The following is a 22,811-nucleotide window of genomic DNA, read 5'->3' on the forward strand; positions in this document are numbered from 1 at the left end:
TGTGTGAGGATAAAAAAACCCAACCAAACAAAACCCACCCATAAAGGAGCAGTATGTAGGGGAAAAGATGAAATAAAGACAGCAAAACATCTGGGATACACCTCTTACTGCAAGACTATTTTTCTGTCTTAGAATGCAGGGCCAGTTTTTTATTGCCTACCAAAATAAAGAAGACTTCTGGGGCTACTTTACGTGGTTCTTGAACACTTGGCTACCCAAGCTATACATCCAGAGCATCCAGGTCCTCATTAGCTCCTGTGCCATGTTAATTTATGCTCTGCAAATACCTCAGATATTGCAGGACATCTAAAATTGCATTAGGTGCCCATAGGCAAACAATGGAGTCCTACTCCAGATGTAACATCCTGGTTATTTACTGGTTTCTGAGTTAGTGGGATTATTCAGGTTGTTTCCAGTACTCCACCCAAATATCAATCAGTCTCAACATAAGTTACTCCTGTGTGTCATTTTTTCCTTCAAACAAATAGAATAAACTCCTAAAATTGCAGGTATCTCACTTCTGTAAAGCAGCAGTACTGAGTTCGACTGAACAGTGGGTTTATAAAACAGAGCATTTGCAGTAAAGGGCAAGAGAAGACAACACAATGTATGCAAGACCGGATGTTAAGCATTGTGTAAGTTATTTATTCCTAATCAGCTCGTTCCACTTCTGTTTTAACAGTATTTCCATAGGCCCCCTAAAAACCTAAGCAACAAAACGTGAACAAATCTGTACAGGAAAAGGTCCCAAAATTCTATTGAGTCTAATGCTAATTTGAATAAAATGAGACACTTCTCAGAAAGTTAAAAAGTTAAAAAAAAAAAGTAAAGGAGCAAAGAGATCAATGAGACTAACACCTCTGATAGACCAGAATTATGATTTCCTAACTATGGTCAAAATTGTATTAGAAAAATAAAATGGACAACTATGGTTATTTTAAGAAATATATAGCTGAGTTACAACTCCACAGGGATCTACCGTAGCATTAAATTCCATTGCAGCTCTAGATTACATTTCTGCTGCTTGAGAACAAGAAAGGCAGAATAAACTCAGACAACACTATCTGCATTGCAACTTGCTCCAAGTCAAGCCCTTTGTTCTGCTCAAACGAGCAATGGACAGGCTATCACTGCTCTCTGACAGCACTTCCCCAGGCTGGCCTAATAATTAAAAATAAATCCAACTGTACCATGGCAGTATTTACACAACATTAGTCACTGGGGAAGCTTTGGTGACTGTTTTCTTTCCTTTTAAATAGTTAATCTTAAAATGCATGCTTGTGGCTTTGTGGAATCCCATCAAGAAGAAAAAAAAAAAAAAAAGGTAAAATTAAGACATTGCAGGAAACTCTTACTTGCAGAACCATCCAGAATACATTGCTGGCAACTCAGTGGTACTAGAGATGTATTTGAAAGCCAGGAAATCACAGCTAGTATTAAACTTGGACAGTGATGAATGCTTTATTGTTGTTGTTGTTGTGTCATCAGGGCATATTCTCTCCTCCAAACTTTTCTGACATTCATTTTCCCCAACCCTTGACTACCTATCAATGTCTGAGATCTGTCACCTACAAAGCAGGACTCATAATGCCTAGAGGGAGATTTATTGGTACTTTATGCAGCATTAAACAAGGAAGTTAAAAAAAAAAAATATCTGAGACTGAAGCAATCTTTATTTCATGTCTGTTCCCCTCTGGTTCCATAGCTGATCCTTTGTCAGAACAAGGGTCAAAACAATTTTTTGAGAGAGTTTAGACATCACATGAAAAATAGCAATCATTAAAACAAAAAAAGTTATCTTTCTCTAAGGTCTCTGAGTTTCTTCTGGGATCCTTTATCTCCAATCTTCAATTTTTATTCTGCATGGCAAGAATAAGTACTCAGGAAGATTTGAGTTGGTTTTCTTAATAGTGTTTCACTCTGTTATGATTTCCTTTAGGCAAAGGTGTTCTAATTCATAAAAACTGAGCTATTTTCAAACAAATTAAACAAACAGAAAACTATGAATAGCTAAAATTTAAAAATCAGTTTCAACGCAAACAAGCCCACTGATATTAGCAAACCTAACCCACTCATTTCTTGTCTTGTCTTCTGTTCCCCAGTTAAGAACATAATATATAGCTTGAATTTTGCTCCCAGGGCTGGTCTTTAAAAACAGTTTACGTTTAAGGTTCATCTACTTCTCTCTCACTACTACACAATTTCTTTGCTCTTCTATCTCAGGAATGGAGCTAATGAGATCAGGCTGACCTGGCTGCCCAGGGAGGCAGCACATTTGTCCCTTTTCTTACACCCTTACCCTGCAGAAACATGTTACACCATTTCAGGCACCTCACAGGGTCAGTGACCTGCAACTCTCTCCCAATTCATCTTCTCCAAGCAAGCTACAGCAGTACAGGCACTTTTGTGGCTCTACTGATCAAGCAGACACATGGAAAAACTTCCACAGCATATAATGGTCGATCTACCCACTACCTTTCAAAGTAGAAATTTCCACATCCAGTAATAGATTTCAATGTAAATAAGATGCTCTCAGTCATACTGTTTGGGTGTTTGGGATAGAAATATAGATGATGAAGAAAGGACAGATGGCAGATGAGCTGTACATTCTCTCCATACACAGAAATTTATGGATGAGTGTATATTCTCCAGTCAACATTACTCCTTTCTCTTTCCTAAAAATAACAATCACCTGAAGCAGCAAGGACCTTGGTAATAGACCAGAAAGTAAATTTTCAGCAAAGTTGGGAGGAACTGCCAGTACCCTGAAGAACATCATTAAATCTTAACAAACTGGAAGTACACTTTAAAAAAAAAAAGCTTTTACTAAAGTTGATCATAGAAGGGAATTTGAAGGAGGAAAATGATTTGTAATGAAGAATAGAGTTCCTTATACATTTTCTTAAGGAAAATGAATAATTGAATTGATAGTAGAAAAGGGCACAGGTATTTTCCATGGTTCCATCATCTACTTGTCAAATATATCAACTGTCTCAGGCTATTGGAGGGAGGGCAAACATCTTACCAGGAGGACATAATCAGCCATATCGCCTTTCAATCCATTCAGCCCAGGTTAATTGTCACAACTGAACAGCTGTAATCAGCATTAATCAGTCTAAAACAGTACATTAACTCCTTAGGAACATGAAGGAGCAGCTTTTCCTCTCTACAAATAAACATGTGCACCACAAGGGCCAGGATCTCCTTTCCAGCTTTAAGGCTTGAAAAGCATCCAAGTTAAGAAGGGTCAGATAGGGAACAGCTCTTTGAAATGCCCTTTTTTGGAAGAAAAAAAAAAACAAAAAAAACAAAAAAAACAAAAAAAAAAAAAAAAAAAAAAAAAAAAAAAAAAAAAAAACAAACCAAAAAAAACCAAAACCTGCAACTGTAAGTTGTTGTAGCAGTCTCTGCTGGCTAGCAGACAGGATGATTGGTGCATGTCCACATATCACAAGAGACATTAACCACTGGACAGAGTCCACATGGCAGCAATAAGAATAAACAGACGGATGGGGGAACCCCAAACCAACAAACAATCATGACAGTTTAGTCTAAAAATAACACAACCAATGAAGAGACAGAGCATGAAAACAGTCTTCAATTACTCAAAAAGCTGCTGCCAAGAGTAAGAAAGTAATGTTTGGTAGAGATTATTAGCAAATGATAGACCCAATATCTATGACTGATTAATATGAGATGAGATTATTAAAGAGCTCACTTGAAAAGTTCCTCTGATGCCAAGCAGCATCTGTAGCTGTTTCTGAATTGGTTTTGTTTCTCTCTGCCAGATACTCTCCGAATGCTCCACACAGCTTCAGGGGGAGTTGTTAGGGTGTTTTTTAAAAAAATAATGATTATTTTTAGTATTGCTCCATGACTAGGAAAGTTCTCACTCTACAGCACTGAGGCTGTAAGAGTGAAGGAAGAAATTAATGCATTGACTTTCAGGAACGTCCAGTTACGACAACCAAAAATTCAGTCATTTTCCTATAGTTCTGTAAAAGCTGTATTTTATTTCCTAGTCAAAATGTCACAACATTTATAAAACAAACAGAATGAGAAAAAACATGTCCATTTTCTTTATATCTTTGACATCTTTCCATCATAATTCCGTCAGAATTTATATTTTATTTCTGCTCAGGACTTTCAAATGACATTTAAAGTTCAAAAATTTTATAATGGAAGGAAGATTATCAAACTGAATATTTAAAGGGAATTTATATAGCATTGCAGACATTAGGAAAAAATATTTTCTAGAAATCAGACAGCAGGATAAGATCATCTTTCAAACAGATACTGTACTACACATTTTTAAAAGAATGCATTAATTTATTGAGATTATTAGGGAAAAGAATCCAACTAATTTACAATGAATGATAATTTTTATATTTAAATAAACAATTCATGCAGCTTTAACTGTATTTGAACAATTGTCAACTGTTTTCCATTGGGTTAAGAAGATCTATCTGGGGAATCAAAGGATGGTTGAGGTGGGCAGGGAACTCCAGATATCCTCCCGCCCAACCCCTCTGCTCAAAGCAAGGTAACCTACAAGCATTTGCTCTGGGCTGTGAACAGCTCTTGGATATCTCCATGATAGGTGATTCCACAAGATCTCTGAGCTATCCATGCCAAGTTTCCATCCAACCCAACAGTTTAAACAACAAAAAGAGTTATAATTTTTTGCATGAATTGATTTTCCTATCTTTTTTTGTGTCTGTTGCCTTTTGCTCTGCCACTGAGTAGTCTGACTTTGCATTCTATACAACCCATCTGATATTTGTACACATAAATAACATCCCACTGAACCCCCTTCCTCAGGTAATTCTCACTTAGAGATGATACAAATCCCTTCTTTCAAGAGGGATGTTATGGAAATCAATTCTAATCAGTGCCTGAGGTCAGGGCCAGCACTTTGCCTGTCTAAAGAATCAAAGTACATGAGTGGCATACTCGAGTACAGATAGAGCCCTTTTAGGTCCCAGAAAACAAGAAAAATACAACTGGTATAAAACCATAGTTTGTTCAGGCTGATAGGCATAGTTGCACAGTACAGAATGTACAAGCTGGTAATCAGGGCTGGCGGTGAACATGGTATATTCCAACCATGTTGTAGATGAGCACAGGGGAACACAGGCCATTCAGTGAGGCTACTTCTGCTAACCTCAGATACCAATCTTCCTGAAAATAGTGGCAAAATTCCTAATAACTCCTTTAGGACAAAAATTTGTACCTAAGCCAGGCAGCTGGGAATAATGAACAGTGGATGGAAAGTTCAGATGTGTTAAGTGTCTAGACTTCAGAGTAATGTCTGTCCTTACATCTCTGCTCCAAAAGAGTCATCTCTGTTGAACCCACTGAAATCCACTCCTTTTTCTTTAATGATGTGATGTTCATGGATTTGCCCTCCAAATATCCCATAGATCACCTCCCTTCCTTCACTTTTAAAGACTTGTCCCCTCTGCCAGCAGTTCATCTGCTCCTGCAGTGTTTGTGCATGAGGGAGCAGGATTTCCTTTTGAAAAGCAGTGAAACCAGTCAATTTCACTTTAATGTCTGCTAAGTCTGCCTGAGATACACATCCAGCCTGCTCTTTCAGGGCAATGCATTTGAGATTGAATAGGCTTCCAGAGGTTTAATAAAAATTCTGTTTCTAATATCCTAAATTACCTGGAGGCACTGATAAACTGAGCTTAGGTTGTGATTACAATACACTGTCCTGTTGATTTGCCAACATCCTTTGCCTGTGGTCAAGTTGTTAATTCTGACAATTCTGTCTTATAACACAGAGCTACCCCCAAAGAACTTGGAGTCAGAAAGCCAAGAAACACTTTAAAAATATCTTTATGATGAGTTATTTTAAGGCTGTAATCAAAGAAAAAAGCAGACAGAGCAGGTTACCTGCTGCAGAAATTTCAAACTGCAGCTCTTTGCTGCCCTCTCTAGATACAAGCAAAAACTGGAAATTTGGGACAATGAAAATGCAATTGCAACTCCTTTCTAACTTTTATACACCCTGGGTTATTCACTAAAGGACATGCAGTATTACATTGTTTTCAGTACATTAAATAATCTCAAGCACTGGATTTCCCTCTCATCTCCCCAAAAGACACATTTACCTTGGTCTGGTCGTTTAAGACTGATATGAAATCATACAGAAACGTGTCAAATCTCTGTGTACAATGAGCTGTGGAAGATGAGAAGTCCATGAACAAATCCCAACCTGAAATCTTCTCCCTTCATTTTGTTCTACTGCTTTCATTGTTTCAGCATTAAAAGACGTACTATGGAAAAGGAGAAGAAAAAAGAGGAACCCACAGGAAACAAATAATTGTTGTAGAGTTTTCCTAAAAATATTTCTCTCCATATATATCCTTCTTTTTACTTTAATCCTAGTGCTAGTGGCGACTCCCTTCATTGCCTTGGACAAATGAAATACTGTCTCATTGAGGTGTTGTGAAATTATCATTTGTAAGGCATTTTGAAGCTGAAACATGCTAAGTGCTATTATTATTATTACAGATGAAAGGCCTGTTAAAACAAATATGCAAAGCTTCTCTTTTCCTAAAACTTAAGACAAAAGTCTGAAATCCTGTAGGAATAAGTATTTTATAGCCAGCTTTTCATTGCATCTGTTCTTGTCTTTGTGAAAACTGCCAAGGAAATAGCCACTTTCCGAGAACTCAAACTGGATGCAAACAACCATCAGACTGATGGCGCTGAAAAATAAAACAAACTGAATATGGACATGTTCTTACCCAGTCAGATGGATATACTTCTGACAACAGCACTTTTAATGCTAATTAATTGCTTTCTGGATGTGTCACCCACTGTTGCCCAGTCAACACTTAATGACCCATGACCAGATGAAGTAGAAAGAAGAAACTCTGAGTGTAGGGTATGTGCACTGTGAAGGCATGAAAACAAACAGCCATTAAATCGATTTCTGGAACAACAGGGCTTTTTCGAGAAAACATCAGACTCTTGTAGCCTTCTGCACAGCATGAGGAACACAGCCCCTATAGCCACCAAGTGCAGCAAACATGGAGCCCTGGGACTTTTGACAGGGTTCGTGTGCCCTTGGTGTGAGAGGCGATGCTGGCTTTTTATTGGCCTTTTTTAAGGCCGATGACTTTTATTATGTAGCACTTGGATTTTTCTTTGGTGTCTGAGGAACAGAATTTCTAAATTCTAAGCTTCATGCAAATCTATTGCTATAATACATACTCTTAAAGCTTAATTCTGTACACAAAACTGAATCCTACAAAATGCAGAAGACTTTTCCTCAGACTGCTACATTGCTCTGGCAGTTTTACAGGGAAACACAAAGAGCTTTCTGCCCCTCTCACCAGTGGCCAATTACCCACTGCACATACCACACAGCTCTGTCCTCCTTACAAACGTACCTCAGAGTAGGGACAAAATACCTCTATTATAAATATTTTAAGAGGATAAATTTACATATTAGATGTATAAAAGATACGCAATAAAAGATATTTTTCTTAAGAAACATTCTTGCTACCACTGAGACAGGGGAACGTCATGCTAATTAACACAATTCACTCACTGCTCTCTGCAAGATTAAAATATCAAACACTCCTGACAAAGGCTTAACAAAGACTCAGTGCACAGCAGTTTTTCTAGACTTCTGGAATATGACTAAACAAGAATGTAAGCTTGAAGGGCAACTACAGTTAGAGCTTTCTAAACCTGAATCTTAACAGCACCATACTGCTGCATGATGCCTCATTGCCTTTCCACAAGAAAACACTAAAAAATGGTACCACCTGCAAGCTGAGCTGTACCAGCCTATCAGATGTTTTTCAGTACTGGGTTTCATCTTATTCTGAAACCAACTCAGGGGTACTTTTCATTATGAAACTGTATAGTCACCAAGACACTGAGAAATCTAGTTTGTAAAATTCTTGTGAAAATCATGTAAACCAGTCTGAGTTAAAAATGCAGTCTTTCAGCTTTTCATATTTATTAATATGAAGCTTTTCAAGGCTGGTTACTCAAATAAGAAAAGGAAATGAGAGAGTGACTTTTCTTTCTTTCTTTTTTTTTTGTTTTTCAGGGGTAAATAGCAAATTTGTCCTGAAATTATTTAATACATTTTTTCTTTTCCAGAAAATAATATTAAAATAAAGCTTCTTATGAGAAAGAAAAAAAGACAAAAGAAACAAAATCAGAAAATACAGTATTTAGGTTATTAGCATATGCCTAGCAGTCATGGAACACCTCATGAGGCAAGATTAAACAGGACATTTTGAAAGTCATTATCATGATGATAAAATATGGTTAGCTGCACCCATAGTGATCTGGTGAAGAAAGATAATTAGCTATTAATGCAAAATTTAAAAGAACTCTTGGAATACCTGGATACTTCAGTCATCAGATACCAGTTAGTCAAGGATGTAGCCCATGAAAAAAGAATGCCAGATTTCCTGCTTTGGTGGCAGGTTTCCTACTTCTCTACTCACTGAGATGTAGCCACACTGGGCTGTGCTTGCTGAGGCTCTTACACTACAAACTCCCCTGCTCTGGGTCATTCTTATCCCAAACCTCTTTCCAGAAAACTCCAGAAAGGCAGACATTACAAAGTGCCTGCAGTGATTGCTGGAGATGGGTAAGTAGGTACCACCCTTCTTTGGGAGATTAGGTTTTCCAGAGCAGAGGCAGCCAGCCCAGCATGGAGTCAGTGCTGCTCAACATTTGCTTCTGATCCTCACCTCAGTCTGATCTAGGTCCTGGGTCTCTTTCATCATTGTTCTCTGCCTCGTTCACACCTGTCCCTGCTCTCCCTATCTGGCTCCACTTGCTGCATGCATGTTTCATGTGCCAGACCTTGTGCCTTGCCTCATCCACAGCAAATCTTTCTGATCTCTGCTATTCATTATCCTGGCTACATGCCCAAAGCCTAAACCTAAGGTTTCACTCTGAGTAGCTCATCATTAGAGTTTCACTAGCTTAGATTACTTGGCTGGAAAAATCTTCAGGATATAGCAACACTAATAATCATGGTCTATAAAGAATTTTGATACAGTTAAATCCAGCTTGCTACAAATGGAATATTTTTGACTTTCACTGGCCAAGGTTTGATTGCTAGGAAAGCCAAGAAATATGAAACATTTGTCTGGAAGCGCAACTGACCTTTGAAATACTTCTTCCAAATAGAAATTTCAGTAGGGAACAGCCAGAACAGCAGTTTCCTTTCCAAATAGAATGTTCTGCATGTTTTAGGACTCCATGACAATGGGATAGTTTTAGATCTGAAGGAATCCCAAGGGTTTAGAAATTTCTCAGTCTTTCTCTGGCAGCTCTAAGACAGAATAAGGAAAAAAAATCTCCTATTTGGCTTGTGTTGTATAATTTACCCAAAGGGACATGGCATTTCCTAAGCCTTATTATTCATCCTCAGTGCTGTTTCCTATGTTTCCCTGGAGAGAATTAAATAATAAAATTCCAAATTATTTTGGGCCCGATTCTCTGAAATTTTGAGCCTAATGTAGCAATTTAAGCCTGTTTCTTACATCTGCTCCCACTGGTTTGAGTGATCACAGAACATTTACATGGAGACTGATGCACACCCTGCCATGATGTGAAAACCTATTTCTTAGATATTTCCTTGAATTGTCCTCTCCACAGAGGGAAGTCATTAAGATCTGAAATTCCAGTACAGTACTCTAAGAAGCAAAATCCTAGAGATGCTTAAAAATTAATTTTTAAAGCAAACATTCCTTTAAAAAATAATTCCAAACCAAGGTTTCTTCTAAAAGCACACACTGAGCATCACTTTACCTACTGCATGCACTCCACAGGGCTATGTACACTGTCACAGAGCTAACCACAGGCCCTCTCTCTGATAAAAGCAAACTTGGAAATTAAACCTCCATTACTGTCTGCATTCCTCAAAGATCAAAAGAATGGCCCAATAAAAGTCTTATCTTGGGGATGAGGCTGGGGTAGGGAGGCTCAGTATGAGCTAGAATGTCTTAATACTTGCATTTGTCAGTACAGGTGGCTTTAGTCTATAAATTGATTCAAGACAGTACTGTTAATACAAGAGCAAATAAAATTACGGCTCTGTGTATAAAGATGAGAAAGATGATGTAAAGTATGTGAACCCTAGAATTGTAGAATGGTTTGGGTTGGAAGGGATCTCAAAGATCATGTTGTTCCACCCTCCTGCCATGGGCAGGGACACCTTCCATGGTGTTCCAGGTTTCTTCAAGCCCCATCCAGCCTTGTCTTGGACATTTCCAGGGATGGGGCATCCACAGTTTCTCTGGACAACCTGTGCCAGTGTCTTGCTACCATCACAGGAAATAATTTCTCTCTGATATCTAATCTAAACCTTTACATATTGGCCATGCTTGATGCAGTCCAGGATCTCTTTGGTTTTCTGGGCTGCCAGTGCACCCTGCCAGGTCATACTGAGCTTCTCATCAAGCAGAAATAGACTCAAAAAGTGATAAGAGCAAATGCAAAGAAAATTACATTATGGCATTGACTTCAATGAGGGAACAAACAGAATATTTGACACTGTTAAATATCTTCCCCAATTTAAATTTTATGTTGTGACTTCAAAACCAATTAGACTATGCCACAGATGGATGATTTGCCAAATTATCCTTTCTAAAACAAAAGTAGTTTTTGATTAACAGAGGCAAAGGAAAACTGCAATTATGGCATTTATTTTCATTTTTATAGTGTATTATATCTAGGGCTGTGCCTCAATAAAACCATTTAAGCATATTTGTAAATTCATGGACACAAGAAGCCCCTACCAAATCACTATTCCAAGATAATGGCTTTTCCATTGACTTACCCGAGACTGAGAAGTTACTTAATGGATGTACTTGTGCATGCCAAGAAATACATACACATATATGTATGCTCAATTTTTTTGTCATTCTGCCACAAAACTTCCTAAATTAAGTCAAACATAAGCTCCTATTTCCCAGGGGAGGAAAACAGCAGTGCCACAACATCAGCATATAGTGGGAATAAGCCAATAGAGGTCAGCAGTACATAACAGAAATAACTTTTTAGGAGCAGATCATCAACTAGACTTATCCACAGTCATAAAAAATTCTTAATTGATATGTGGTGGAATTTTTTCTAAAAAATATTGAGCTTTTTTTCATAACAAAAAGCATTTTCTTATTTTGGAAACCGTCAGTATTTCCTCACTCACAACGCCCATCACAGAGCTTCACAGTTTGACTTATGCTCCTTTTGTAAGCTCTTATGCTGTGTCATTCCTTGGATGTTGGCCATACACAAGTTAAATTTTTAGTTACATATCTGAGAATTTCATTGCAAGACAGCTTAGTCTTACAAAAACAGTTACTAACTCAGGCAGCTCAGACTTAATTTCCTTTTCTTTAGAAAATGTTTTTCAACCAGAGAAATTTGGCTTTTCCTTCTTTGGTAAATTTCACATTTTTTATCTATCTTTCTAATCATGTAATACATTAGATTATTTAAAATTAAAATAATTAAAATAGTCTTTATTCTTCATCTTGATTTTCACTGTGCGTGTCTGCTTCTTGCAGATAAGGTTTTTGGATATGCACCTGAACTCTGACTATGAAGAAATTCTAGACATTTAAAAAAAAAAATTAAGCTTGGAAAATAACCAAGGCAGCATAAAAAACAAAATTTTTAAATAGGGCATAGAAATTACTTTTTTGGTGGGCAAGATTGTTAAAATTTAATTTGCAACCTGCTGTCATAGAACAAGTCTTGTTCTTCTTAATAAGGAGGTAGTTCGATATGTGACTGTACAAGTTAGCACATATTTTAACTTGATGAGGGATAAAAGCAAAGCGAAGCAACTGCAGAATGAAAACTTCCTGCCTCCGAATTTGCTACACACACATTGCCTGTTAATGTTTCAGAAATAAAGCAGGGGATATTTATTTAATAAGCAGGATCGAAGAGGCACTGTAAGAATTTTGCATTTTTTACAAATTTTAAATCTTAAAGTTTTCTTCCTTTAAAACAATTAATTTTCTTAACCTTTGGTCTGTATATCAGCTTACATGTAACTTATTAGAATAATGAAATCCTACAGGTTTCAGCAGATATCATGACATGCATTACAGCCACTGGTCTCAAATGAACATCATCTTCCACAGAAACAATGGCTGATGATGCCACAGTGTCCCAGGGAATTCACAGAAAAACTTCCATTAATCTTTGGTCCACATGCTCTGCAGGACTTTGAAATTCAACGATTTCTCTCTTTAACCTTCAGAGTGCAAAGACAGTTGAAAAGATTATCTTGATGCTGCGTGTGCATTGCTCTCATCTCCAAGGAATGTAGTTCACTAGCAAAACAGCTCTGCAGTCTGTGGTCTCAGGTAAACTGCAGAGCAGGCAGGGGGCAATGAATGAATCAAGATCTAAGTGACTTTAGGCCTTGACCATTAATGTTTTCCTACCATTTTGCATAAAACACACAGTCACAACTGAGTTGTGAGATGGGTCATTTCTAGGCTGATTGTCCCCAGCTCAGAGATACCAGAACAGGCTTTACTCCTGTATTTTAGGTACCTGTAACTTCACTTGACCTCATGCCTCATTTACCCTACCTTAAGATCAGAATTAAAGCCACAGTGTCTGATCTTTCCATAATGGAGCTGTAATGACAGTCATTTAGAATACATTTGTAATTATGAACTGAAACCAGCAGGCTTTATCCAGATGAAAACTTACACTAACTTCAGTGATTGGTTTCACTAGTAGTTTTAACAAAAATTCCAAGTTTGGTTAGTATAGTACAAAACTTTTTATTTTTACATTGAATATAGGCAACAGAATTTTCATAAATAAACATCCTTGCTTATTATCAGGACTCCTGGTTCTCTGTGCTTACAGTGTAAATACCACAGCCATTTAATCATGGCTATATTAATTCAAATAAGTCCTTAGAATAATTACATTGAGTTATAACATCAAATTTGAACTAGACAGCTATTCTCTAGAGTTTCAAGTATGTTACCCTTCATTTCTTTTGAATTTGGAGAGTGACTGGGGAGGAAAATTAAAAAAAAAATTAAAAGCTTATAACTTTCCCTGGTAGTCAGCAGAATAAAGTTTTGCAGATGTTGTTCTTCATTGGTTTGCTTTGATTTTTTTCCAGAAAATCTTTCACTGTGTGGTCAAAAATTTTGTCAGTCTTTCATCAGAGAAATGACATTTAAAATTCTAGTTTTATCACAGCATATATTTAGTTTAGCTAAATATTTCATTAATTATGAAAACATTATTGAGGTATTAACTTCTTATTTGTGATATAAAGTGATGTCTAAAACTCAAAGATGAAATTAGCTTTTTTTTAAGGGAAGTTTATAGAGGACCAAACAGCCAGGTCTTTGCACACAAACATGCAGATACAGTGAAGTGTTGTTGCATTAAATGTAGTATCTTGAGACCACCTCAACTATCAGAGCCAAGTCTTCAGGGAGAAGTAATCCCTTTTATGAGATACAGTTGCTCAGAAGCACATATATTACCCCTAACTGTGTAGGTTGCCCTTGATTCACAATATGCTCCCAGATGAGCACAAACCCCCTGAATTGGGAAGTCCCTCCTGCATGTTCAGAGCCACAGAGACTTTGTAGCAGAGGCTTGCATTCCCTTGTCACACCACAGCCAAGGCTGCTCACACCTCCAGCTCTTCTACCCTGACACCACTTGTCCTCAAACTCTTTTTTTTTTTTTTTTCCAACAGCAGTAAGCCTTTGAGATAGTTCCTCCATGTACTGATTTTCTGAGAAGGGTGCTCTTATGGGGGATCCTCAGTACCTACACAGCCCTTCCTGCTGCTCTGCACAGGGACCAGAATAAACAAGTAGGAAAACCAATATGGATATACAAGGCAGGAGAATTTTAGCAAAATATTTAAGGAGCATAGTAAATACCAGGTCTGAGAAACAGCATTCATTTCCTCTTCCTCCTCCTCTACAAATAAATTGTAAGTAATAAAAATCAATATTATTTTGCTGAAATTTCTTCCTCTCCCCCTACACTGCCACTGAGCTGCTTTTCAGACACCTAAAGGAGGGTATATCCTCGTTTGGATTGCAGGGAATCCCTTAATCTCACAGGTGAATGCATCCTAATGAAGTAGAAAGATCTACATAATCCTTGCTTGCAGAGAAGCATCATTTATAATACAGAACATTCCTATTGCAATTTTCTTCCTGACATATTACAGTCTCACTTCAAATTTCTTGAATTCAAAGAGGGCTTTTGTTTTGCTTTTGCCATAACTATTTATTTTAACTTTGACTAATTTTTTTTCCTTAACATTTACTCCAGTATGTCATGCTCTGTTTGAGAGAAGTAATTGGCTCTTTCCTTGAGGAGAAAAAGCAAAACACAAGCAAATACATTTTTTTTTGCACACAACACGAACACACATTTTTGCTTCAAAGAAAAAATAAATACAACCTCTAAATATTTAAACCACAAAAGTCTTTGTCCAAGTGAATATAATGTTAATTGTTTTAGATTTATGGTATTCTTATACCACAGTTTAATAGTGTTTCTTACCAACCAAGCGAGAAAGCTTAGCTACACTAAGTAAATAATATCAGCTACTGCAAGGCAAGAAATTGCTGTTCTGGTTACAGCAGTGGACTAAGATTAATAAGGTCTTAAATTCCAGCTTCTGTCAGTGTCTTGCTATGTGACATTAAAAAATATATATCTTCATGCCCTGCCTTTTGTTCCCTTCTATAAAACAGAAAAGTGAGAACTGTAAAACTATTGGACAGAGCAACATTTTGGTTTTGTGCTGAATCACTGGCTTGTATAGTGGGGCCATAATTGGTTAGGGCTTATCTGCCATACTGTAACAATTAATAAATGATATCAATCTATATCCTCATGAACAGAAATATCTCCACAAAGATCAAACAGTTCCACTGCACATTATTTAAGAAATTGAGTTAAAAGAGTGCAATGCCAATACCAAGAAATGCGAGTAGCAGGAGTAGCAGCCCAAGAATGAGGGGAGGCAGTGCAGAGAACCACCAACCACCATGGCTGAGAATTTCAGTCAGGTCACTAAAACATCTGTATTCCTTCCCACTGCTGCTGCTGGCTGGGAGGGAGGATTTTGATACCCAAGGAAGGAACTGCCCCAACCAGGAACTTGTGCACACTCTCAGTTACCCCTCACCCTGACTCCATCAAACCCCAAACCCCACCAACATCCCTGGGGCAGCAGCAGCAATTTAGCTGGGCTTCTTCTGCATAGGCTTAAGCTGCTTCTTGTTTCCTCCACTTCCTGCACCGTCTCTGAGCAGTTTTGGCCAAAATTGATACCTTCATTCCTCAGAGGTGAACTTAAAGAGTAGGAAGTGCACTGCTCTCGCATACGTGCAGTCTGCAGCACTGTGTAAAATCAGTGCAAGGTGCGGTTGGTTGTGGGTTTAATGTAAAGTGAGAAATGCTAGACAAATAAAATTAGTCATGTACAAAATCCCAGGCAGGTTTTGCACCTGTTTTACTCTTCATAAAAAAGTAGATAAACCACTGTAAATCCTTTCTATAATAATGTTAGCTTTTACATTTCCAGCTGAAATTGCACTCAACTGCGGCCACTTATAAGATACCACATCTGATGTGTAGGGAAAAGGCAAGTAGCCATTTTATTTTCTTTACAATGTGTTTTACTAATCTCACACAATCCAGAGGGAGAGAAGACTCTAACAGATTTGAGTGCCACAGATTACTTTTGTTGGGTAATTTTTCAAAAGTCCTTAAATATGCACAAGAGTTCATAAAAGCTTCAGAAAAGACAATGGCACTCCAAAGGATTAAAAGGAGTAAGAACAAGCAGTGGAATGCATACAGCACAATTAATTAAGAGCTTTACACTCTTTCTCACTGTTCCTTCTAGCAAAATCTCCAGCCAGGATGAGTACAGTAATTAATCCTTTTTATCATCTGAGATCAGCATGATTACTAGGCACACCTTTTAAGTGGAAATCTAGTCTGACATCCTGACCCTAATTACTCACAGTCATGATTAAAGTTGGTGATAGCAAAAAGAATAATTGCACAACACAGATTTGCAAAATTCCACTCAAAGGTATTAAACCCAGAGATCAACAACAACACTTAAGTCATAGCATCCTCTGTGTAAAGTCAGCCAAAAGCAGGAAGGAACTAAAAGTTAGATCTGACAGTATTCAAGGCAACACTGAAGAAACAAGACATCAGATTGGCTTCCTGCCACAAGGAAGGTAGCAAACATCTCTCTTACACATTGCAGAAACTGAGAGACCAAAATGAAAACATTTAGGAATGCAGTTCACTGAGATTCATTTGACACAACTCTATATTTTAATGAGTCATTTTTAGAGTCAGGTGATCTGACAGGCCATCAAAGAAGTATATTAATGAATCATAAGGAAATTACTTTTTTGAGTCACTGACTAAGGAATATTGTCAATATTAGTTGTGTTATTTATTTGCAGGACTGTATCATTTATTTTGAGAAAGGTAAATCAATTTTCAGTATTAATGAAACAAAAATTATCACACAGAATGTATGATGCTGCATGTGCTAAGAGGAGCACTGGTGCTTAAAGGGGTCACGTACAACAAAATTTCAAATTAGTTCACCTTAAAACCAGGAATTTGTGAAAAGCCACTCATTATTTAACTACTGTGAAGTATCTCCCAGTCCTATCTAAGTTTTCTAGGAATATAAACATTATTTTTTGCTCAATAAAAAGGACACAAGCCAGCTTTATGCAAATCACCTGATTTTAAATATAAGTAGCTTAAGACAACCCTAAGAGGTGTTGCCTTAAATTTTCTGATTTACTTAGAATACAGTTTATAATAATAAGTAAAACAGAAAACTGAGAGCTTGATCCTGCAACATATTCATGTAATTTAAAATGTAATCGTCTGCAAGACTTTGAATGTGGAAAATGCTTCCAAGCCTAGGTATGCTTACTTGGTAAATATTCAACTTCATGATGACACAGATTGGTCAATGGCAAAATTGTTCACGTGTTCATCAAACTCAATTATTACCAGAAACACAGTCACATAAATAAGCTTCAATAAATTCACTTTTAAATTATTGCCATCATAGTAACATGGGACTGAATTTCAATGTAGCACTGACTGCCCTGCCTGGACTAACAGTTCCTGACTCTTGAGAAGCTGTCTTTGTTTCTATAATTTAAATATAATGAACCAACAAAAAAAAAAAAAAAAAAAAAAAAAAAAAAAAAGCTACCATGTCCCAAGTATTACAGTGTTCTCCACAATGCACCATGCCCTAAGGAAATTAAAAAACAAGAAGCATAGAAAATCCAGACACAAGTCATTACCCCTGCTCTCTCATTTTTCTCTCTAAAACTGTAGTAACAAGAAACTACACTTGGATGCATACAAAAAAAAAATTAGAACTTACTATTCTGAACAAGCAGTAACACAAAATTCACTTTCCAGACAAGCTCAGATGATTTGTACAATACTAGACAGTGTAAGTAAGATCAGAAAATAGATCAGAAATTTGTTAAAAGCTATGAATATAAAATTATACATTTGGCTTCTCATAAGTATTAAATAAGTATTAATAATAGTATCAGACACTTTAACACACAAGCTCTAGCAAAACAGCTCTGAAAGTAGGTGAAGCTAAGGGTAAAGAATGAATCTTCATAGCTATCAGGAAACCATTATTAAAAGTGCTATTAAGAGGTGTTCTTGCATGGTACAGTGATACACTTCTCCAGTCATCCAGGACATGTCTGGAAGCATTTGTACTGTGCAGCGCACATGCTCAGCTTAGAATTGAGATCCCACTGCGAAAGGTAATAGGTATACAAGGGAAAAGATGTTAGGCTGGTAAAATTTTGCTCTCCATATTAAAAAACAAGAGAGAAAGAAAAGCAGAGGAAAACAACAAGTGATGGTACAGATCTGCAGTTAACCCTTCTACTGTGCTCTGTAGTTATTTCAAATACCAGTAGATTTGGAACAAATGAGGGCTCCGTCATCCTATGCTTTAAGCTGGAAAGCAGGAATGTGTCAGCACTGGAACTGGTAACACACAGACTGATTGTGCTATGAAGGAAATGTCAAAGCCCATGTGAGTGCACAGAAACACCTCATCCTGTTTTTATTGTGACAACATAAGGACAAATCTACCTGTCTCTGAAGTCATCAGCCATTCTCCCTTGCTCTCTGATGGCCACTTGGCCTGTAGTTCACGGTCCCTGGTTTAAGTCAAACAGCTGTTTTTGCGGAATTGATAGAATAAACCAGAGTGCAGAGTCATCCATCTGTGAAGACAGTTTACTCTGTTTTCTCTTCTAGGAACAATGTTTAGATGACTGTATAAGAAAACCAAATGAATTGTTTACAACAGCGCTGGGAGCAAGCAGCCAATGCTGGTTTGTAATGGGGTTAGATATGATAAGCTGAGGCTGTGACAAATGTGTCCCCAAAACACTTAAAGGGAGCCACTGCTGCTCTTCCCAGTTCCAGCAACTAGATCACTCATTGGGAAGAAGAGTGCCTTACATTTTATGGTGAAATAAGAAAAAAGAAAGTTTGAAATTAAATAAGTTATGCGACTTTTAGGTTAAAGTAGTTTAAATTTAACCCGTTTTGAAAAATTCCCGTATCTATTCCCAAAGATTTGGGAATGATTTAATTTTAAAAGTCATCATATTTCCAATGGTTTTCCATGGCATTTTCAGGTATTTTACCATAATTATTTCTTGAGTTAGGGTTAAACTCTCACATTATTTCTATTTCCACAATAAAAATTCCCATTTTCCAAACAAGATTAAAAAAATCCAACATTTTCAAATGACATTCTCATCTATCAGAACTGTGTTAGTAGTCACTGCTGAAAGTTTATCCAATATGCTTTATGAAAATCTTACAAAACTAAGATGACAGATTGGTTTAGATATGACATCCTTAAATTTGTTTTTCTTTTGACTGATTTATTATTTCTATACTTCACTCCTTATTATCAGAATCTAAGCCAATGTCTTCTGTTTTCATTACAGAGGTTTGAACACTTGATATGAAATACCAAAGCTTAAATCTGCTAATACAGATCTCAAAGAAAACTTGGAAGGAGTGCTCAAGCCTGAATTTGTGTCATTCTCTTATCCATCTGTTAGAAAACTGAAAGGCCAGATGTTTCTTTTTGAATTTGTCCCACATTCATAAAGTTCAGTGAGTCAACTACTATAGCTGTATTTCTGGAGATTCGGTAACACTACGACACAATTTTGTTTCCCAAAATAAAAAGACATGGAACTATTATTTTACTGAATTTTATGTGAAACCAATTGTTTCTTTTTCTACTTAGACCAGTTAATGCTCTGGTAATGGAGCAGCAGTTCAGTGTTGAGATGCTTCCTCCTGCCTGCCAGCCCCTGGCCTGTGAAGCAGCTGCAGCCAGCCACAAAAGCCACTCAAAGGTGGGACCTTCAAACACCCAAAAGACTTTCTTCAGTTTTCCCAAGACTTTCTCTACAGTAAACTACTGCTCCATATTTCCCTTTCTCTGTTTCCACCATGGCTTCACCTCCTACCTCACACCGGGGATTGTCCTGTTTGCCCAGCACAACCTGGGGAAGGGCAATTGCTGAGCAGCGAAACTTCCAGCCACAGCAAACCCCATCCCTGACAAATCCACATCCAATATTCCCACTCGTTTTAAGCCTGACAATTGAGCCAAGTAGTTCAGCCTGTGCCATGAAAAGGTTTCACCAAAGCAAAGTGGATGAAGGTAAGGATTTGGACAATTGGGTTCTGGAAGTAAAAAGAGAGACAGGGAAGGAGTATTAAATTAGTGTTTGGGCCTTCTAAGAGTACTGCTTTCATGCAATAATCATGCAAATGAGAGGATATTTTATCTATGTAGCCAAAACACAGCCACACAAGGTTATAAACATGTCTGAGCTACGATATTCTCCTGATTAGTCAATGTAATAAAAAGGGAGAAAGACTAATCTATGTAAATTAAAACATGCAGCAGAGCCTTTGTAATATCCAAAGCTGCTTAGTCAGGCTTCAGAAAGACAACACACATTTTATGGTTGACACACAAAGCAGCACAGCTGGGAATTGCCTGCTGGGAGCTAAATGCTACCTGTAGGCTTTGGTACCTTTTCTGCCTGTCACCTGGTGCAAAGCCTTAACAGCATGTTCTAGGAATACCTTGGGCTGCTGCCAGCAGTCCTGCCAGACACAAGTTAAGAGGCTTTGTTAGGAAAACTGGGTATTTGTTCTCTTCTGGTTTTAGAAGACAGGTCCAAACAGGGCAGGATTTTGATCCTTAAAAACTGAAGCTATATTTAGTACAGTCAAATTTACTAATTTTAAAGCCAAGATGAGTACAACAAATAATTTTGAAGAATGAATAATACTGGAAAATGTAGAATAACATCAAGCAAATGTTCTTAAATAGCCCACTGTTGATGGTAAACTACTGCCCTGGTTAAGAAGCTCAAATTCTCCTTCATCTGTTCAGGCGCATAGGATTAATTAACAGGTTTTATTTTACAAGCTTTGGTGTAGGTTTTTATAGATTATTAACTTGTGTAATCAATCTTATCATAATATTCTGATTTTTCATATTTCTAGGATTATTGGTAACAGTAAAAAAGCCACTGCCAGCATTTGGGGAATTCAGATTGTCCAGATTCTAATAGAAGAAAGCAACAATTTTAAACCAAACCTCCTGAATAGGACAGAGAAAGACTATCAGAATAGTTTGAGCAACTGAAGATCGTGACCTGATTTGTGACAAATAAGTATGGCATGCATCCACCAAAATTAAAGCCTGGTAATTTTCTTTTACTTAAATTTACTAAGCAATCTCTTTCAGATTGAATTGCTTTGGGCATCATAGGGAAAACAAACAAACAAACAAACAAAAACCAAAACAAAGAAAGCAAGAAACTAACCCACAAAGAATAGACCTTGAATGGAAAAGTAAATTGTTCTACATTGTTTTCCCATGATAGCAATACTTTCAATTATAGTCTAAGGACAGCTGCTGTACTTGATGACAGATTCTTTTTAAATTGTCAGCTAAGTCAAACCACTACACTGTGCATATTCCAAGTTCACACAGTGTTTGGCTTCCTTTGGGATAAAGGAGTAGGGGTCTTTACCTACTTAGAAATAACAGTTTTTATTTAGCCAAATACAGCCTAAGTTATTCAAAACTGTACAGATAAGCACAGGCTACATAATTAATAACAGTAATTAAAGCAAATTGCATATTAATGGTTATTTTGGGAAGCAAAAGGAACTTGAACTCCCCCTCGAAGGGGGCTTGGTACTGGATAATTTTTATGGTCCCCTCCATCATTTGATGATGTTTCTATGGTGTTTCTTGAACTGACCCTGAAAGTGAACAATCAAATGCTTAATCAGTAAATTCACTGCTAAGCCAAGCATTGCTTTAAATGGTTATTTTAACTTCAGTAGAAATAGCATTTCTGCTGGACCTTTAGGAAAGTAAATTACACAAATAATTTCTGGACAAGAAATAATCAGTTGTTCTTTGTGAATGGGAAACAGGCATAGGAAACTCTATCCAACTGTGAGTTGGATTGCTCTCATTCCTCACAGTACACAATGTCCATTTGGTGAGCAAGCTGGAAACAGAATATGCTTTCTTTAAAAAGCACATTTGTGGCTATTTTAGAGTTAATAGAGAAAGAAAACCCTGTAGGGCATGAGCACTATTTAAATACCAGAGGGATGCATCTTAAATGAATGACAAAATATTTTGTAGCTGTACAGCCACAGGTGTGCTTAATGAGCTTCACCTAGAGACTGGAAGTGGGGAAGAAAGATAAAGCAAACATCATGATATAAAATGTTAAGTGGCTGCATTAAGCATACTTTCAAGCAGTTTCAAATGGTCAAACTGAAACTGTTTTCCACACTCTTAATTTCCTCTAAAAGAATCAAGGACTGGGTAATGAATTTACAAACACTGGTCTATAAACTAGCAGTTCATATGAAGTAACTTGTGAGAAACCCTTGCTATTCCTTGAAGTATGACTACCACCACCACAGTCTAGCAAAAAGCCAGGGCATCTGCAGCCTCTGAGCTCCTCAAAACCTTGCAAAGACACATTGTAAAAACTGAGATCACTGTTGGCTCAGCAAAAGCTGGAGGAAAAACCACATCAGACTGCCCTGCTGTTATCCTGGCTGCTGTTTCCCCAGTCCTCTACCTCTGCCTGTAAGTTTGTGGCATCTGCCTCTTCTGTGCTTTCTGATGTGAATGCCTCTTCTACTAAATACAGTATGCCTCTTCTACTAAATGCAGTATCTGCTCTTGTCTTTGCTGTGCTTCCTTTAGGCAGAGAGTTTATCTTAGTTGGGAAGGTGGAATAGCCTGTCAGTGATAGGAGAAGGTAAAGGTGCTATTTTAGAGCTGTTAAGGTTTACCCACAGGCTTGAGTCAAATTTGCATGAAGCTTTAGGAAACCTCTTCAAGACTGAGTGAGATTTCAATTTTATTTTCTCTTGAATGTTTAAAATCAGATCAGCAAAAAAAGAAATGGGAAAAAAAATTAGGAAAAGGGCAAGTTCTGGCTGGATGAGGGAATGAACAGCAAATGTGAGGGACAATATAAACTATTCCATGGAGTAAAGACAAAGGCCAACTTGATATACTGCAGAAGAGCACCAAGGCACTGAGTGAAAAGAAAGAAAAAATGAAATATAAATTAAAACAAAATGATATATGTAAGAAAAGAAACTGTATGCTGTGGTTG

At 37.3% G+C, this 22,811-nt stretch overlaps 1 protein-coding gene across 1 annotated transcript in view; it reads right to left on the minus strand.

Annotated features, from left to right (window-relative positions):
* The window catches only part of MAGI2 (membrane associated guanylate kinase, WW and PDZ domain containing 2), a 701,810-nt gene that overhangs the window by 552,250 nt on the left and 126,749 nt on the right, over positions 1 to 22,811 (minus strand). The window lies entirely within an intron of this gene.

This window comes from Vidua macroura, chromosome 5 (genome assembly GCF_024509145.1).
Source record: "Vidua macroura isolate BioBank_ID:100142 chromosome 5, ASM2450914v1, whole genome shotgun sequence".
NCBI lineage: Eukaryota > Metazoa > Chordata > Aves > Passeriformes > Viduidae > Vidua > Vidua macroura.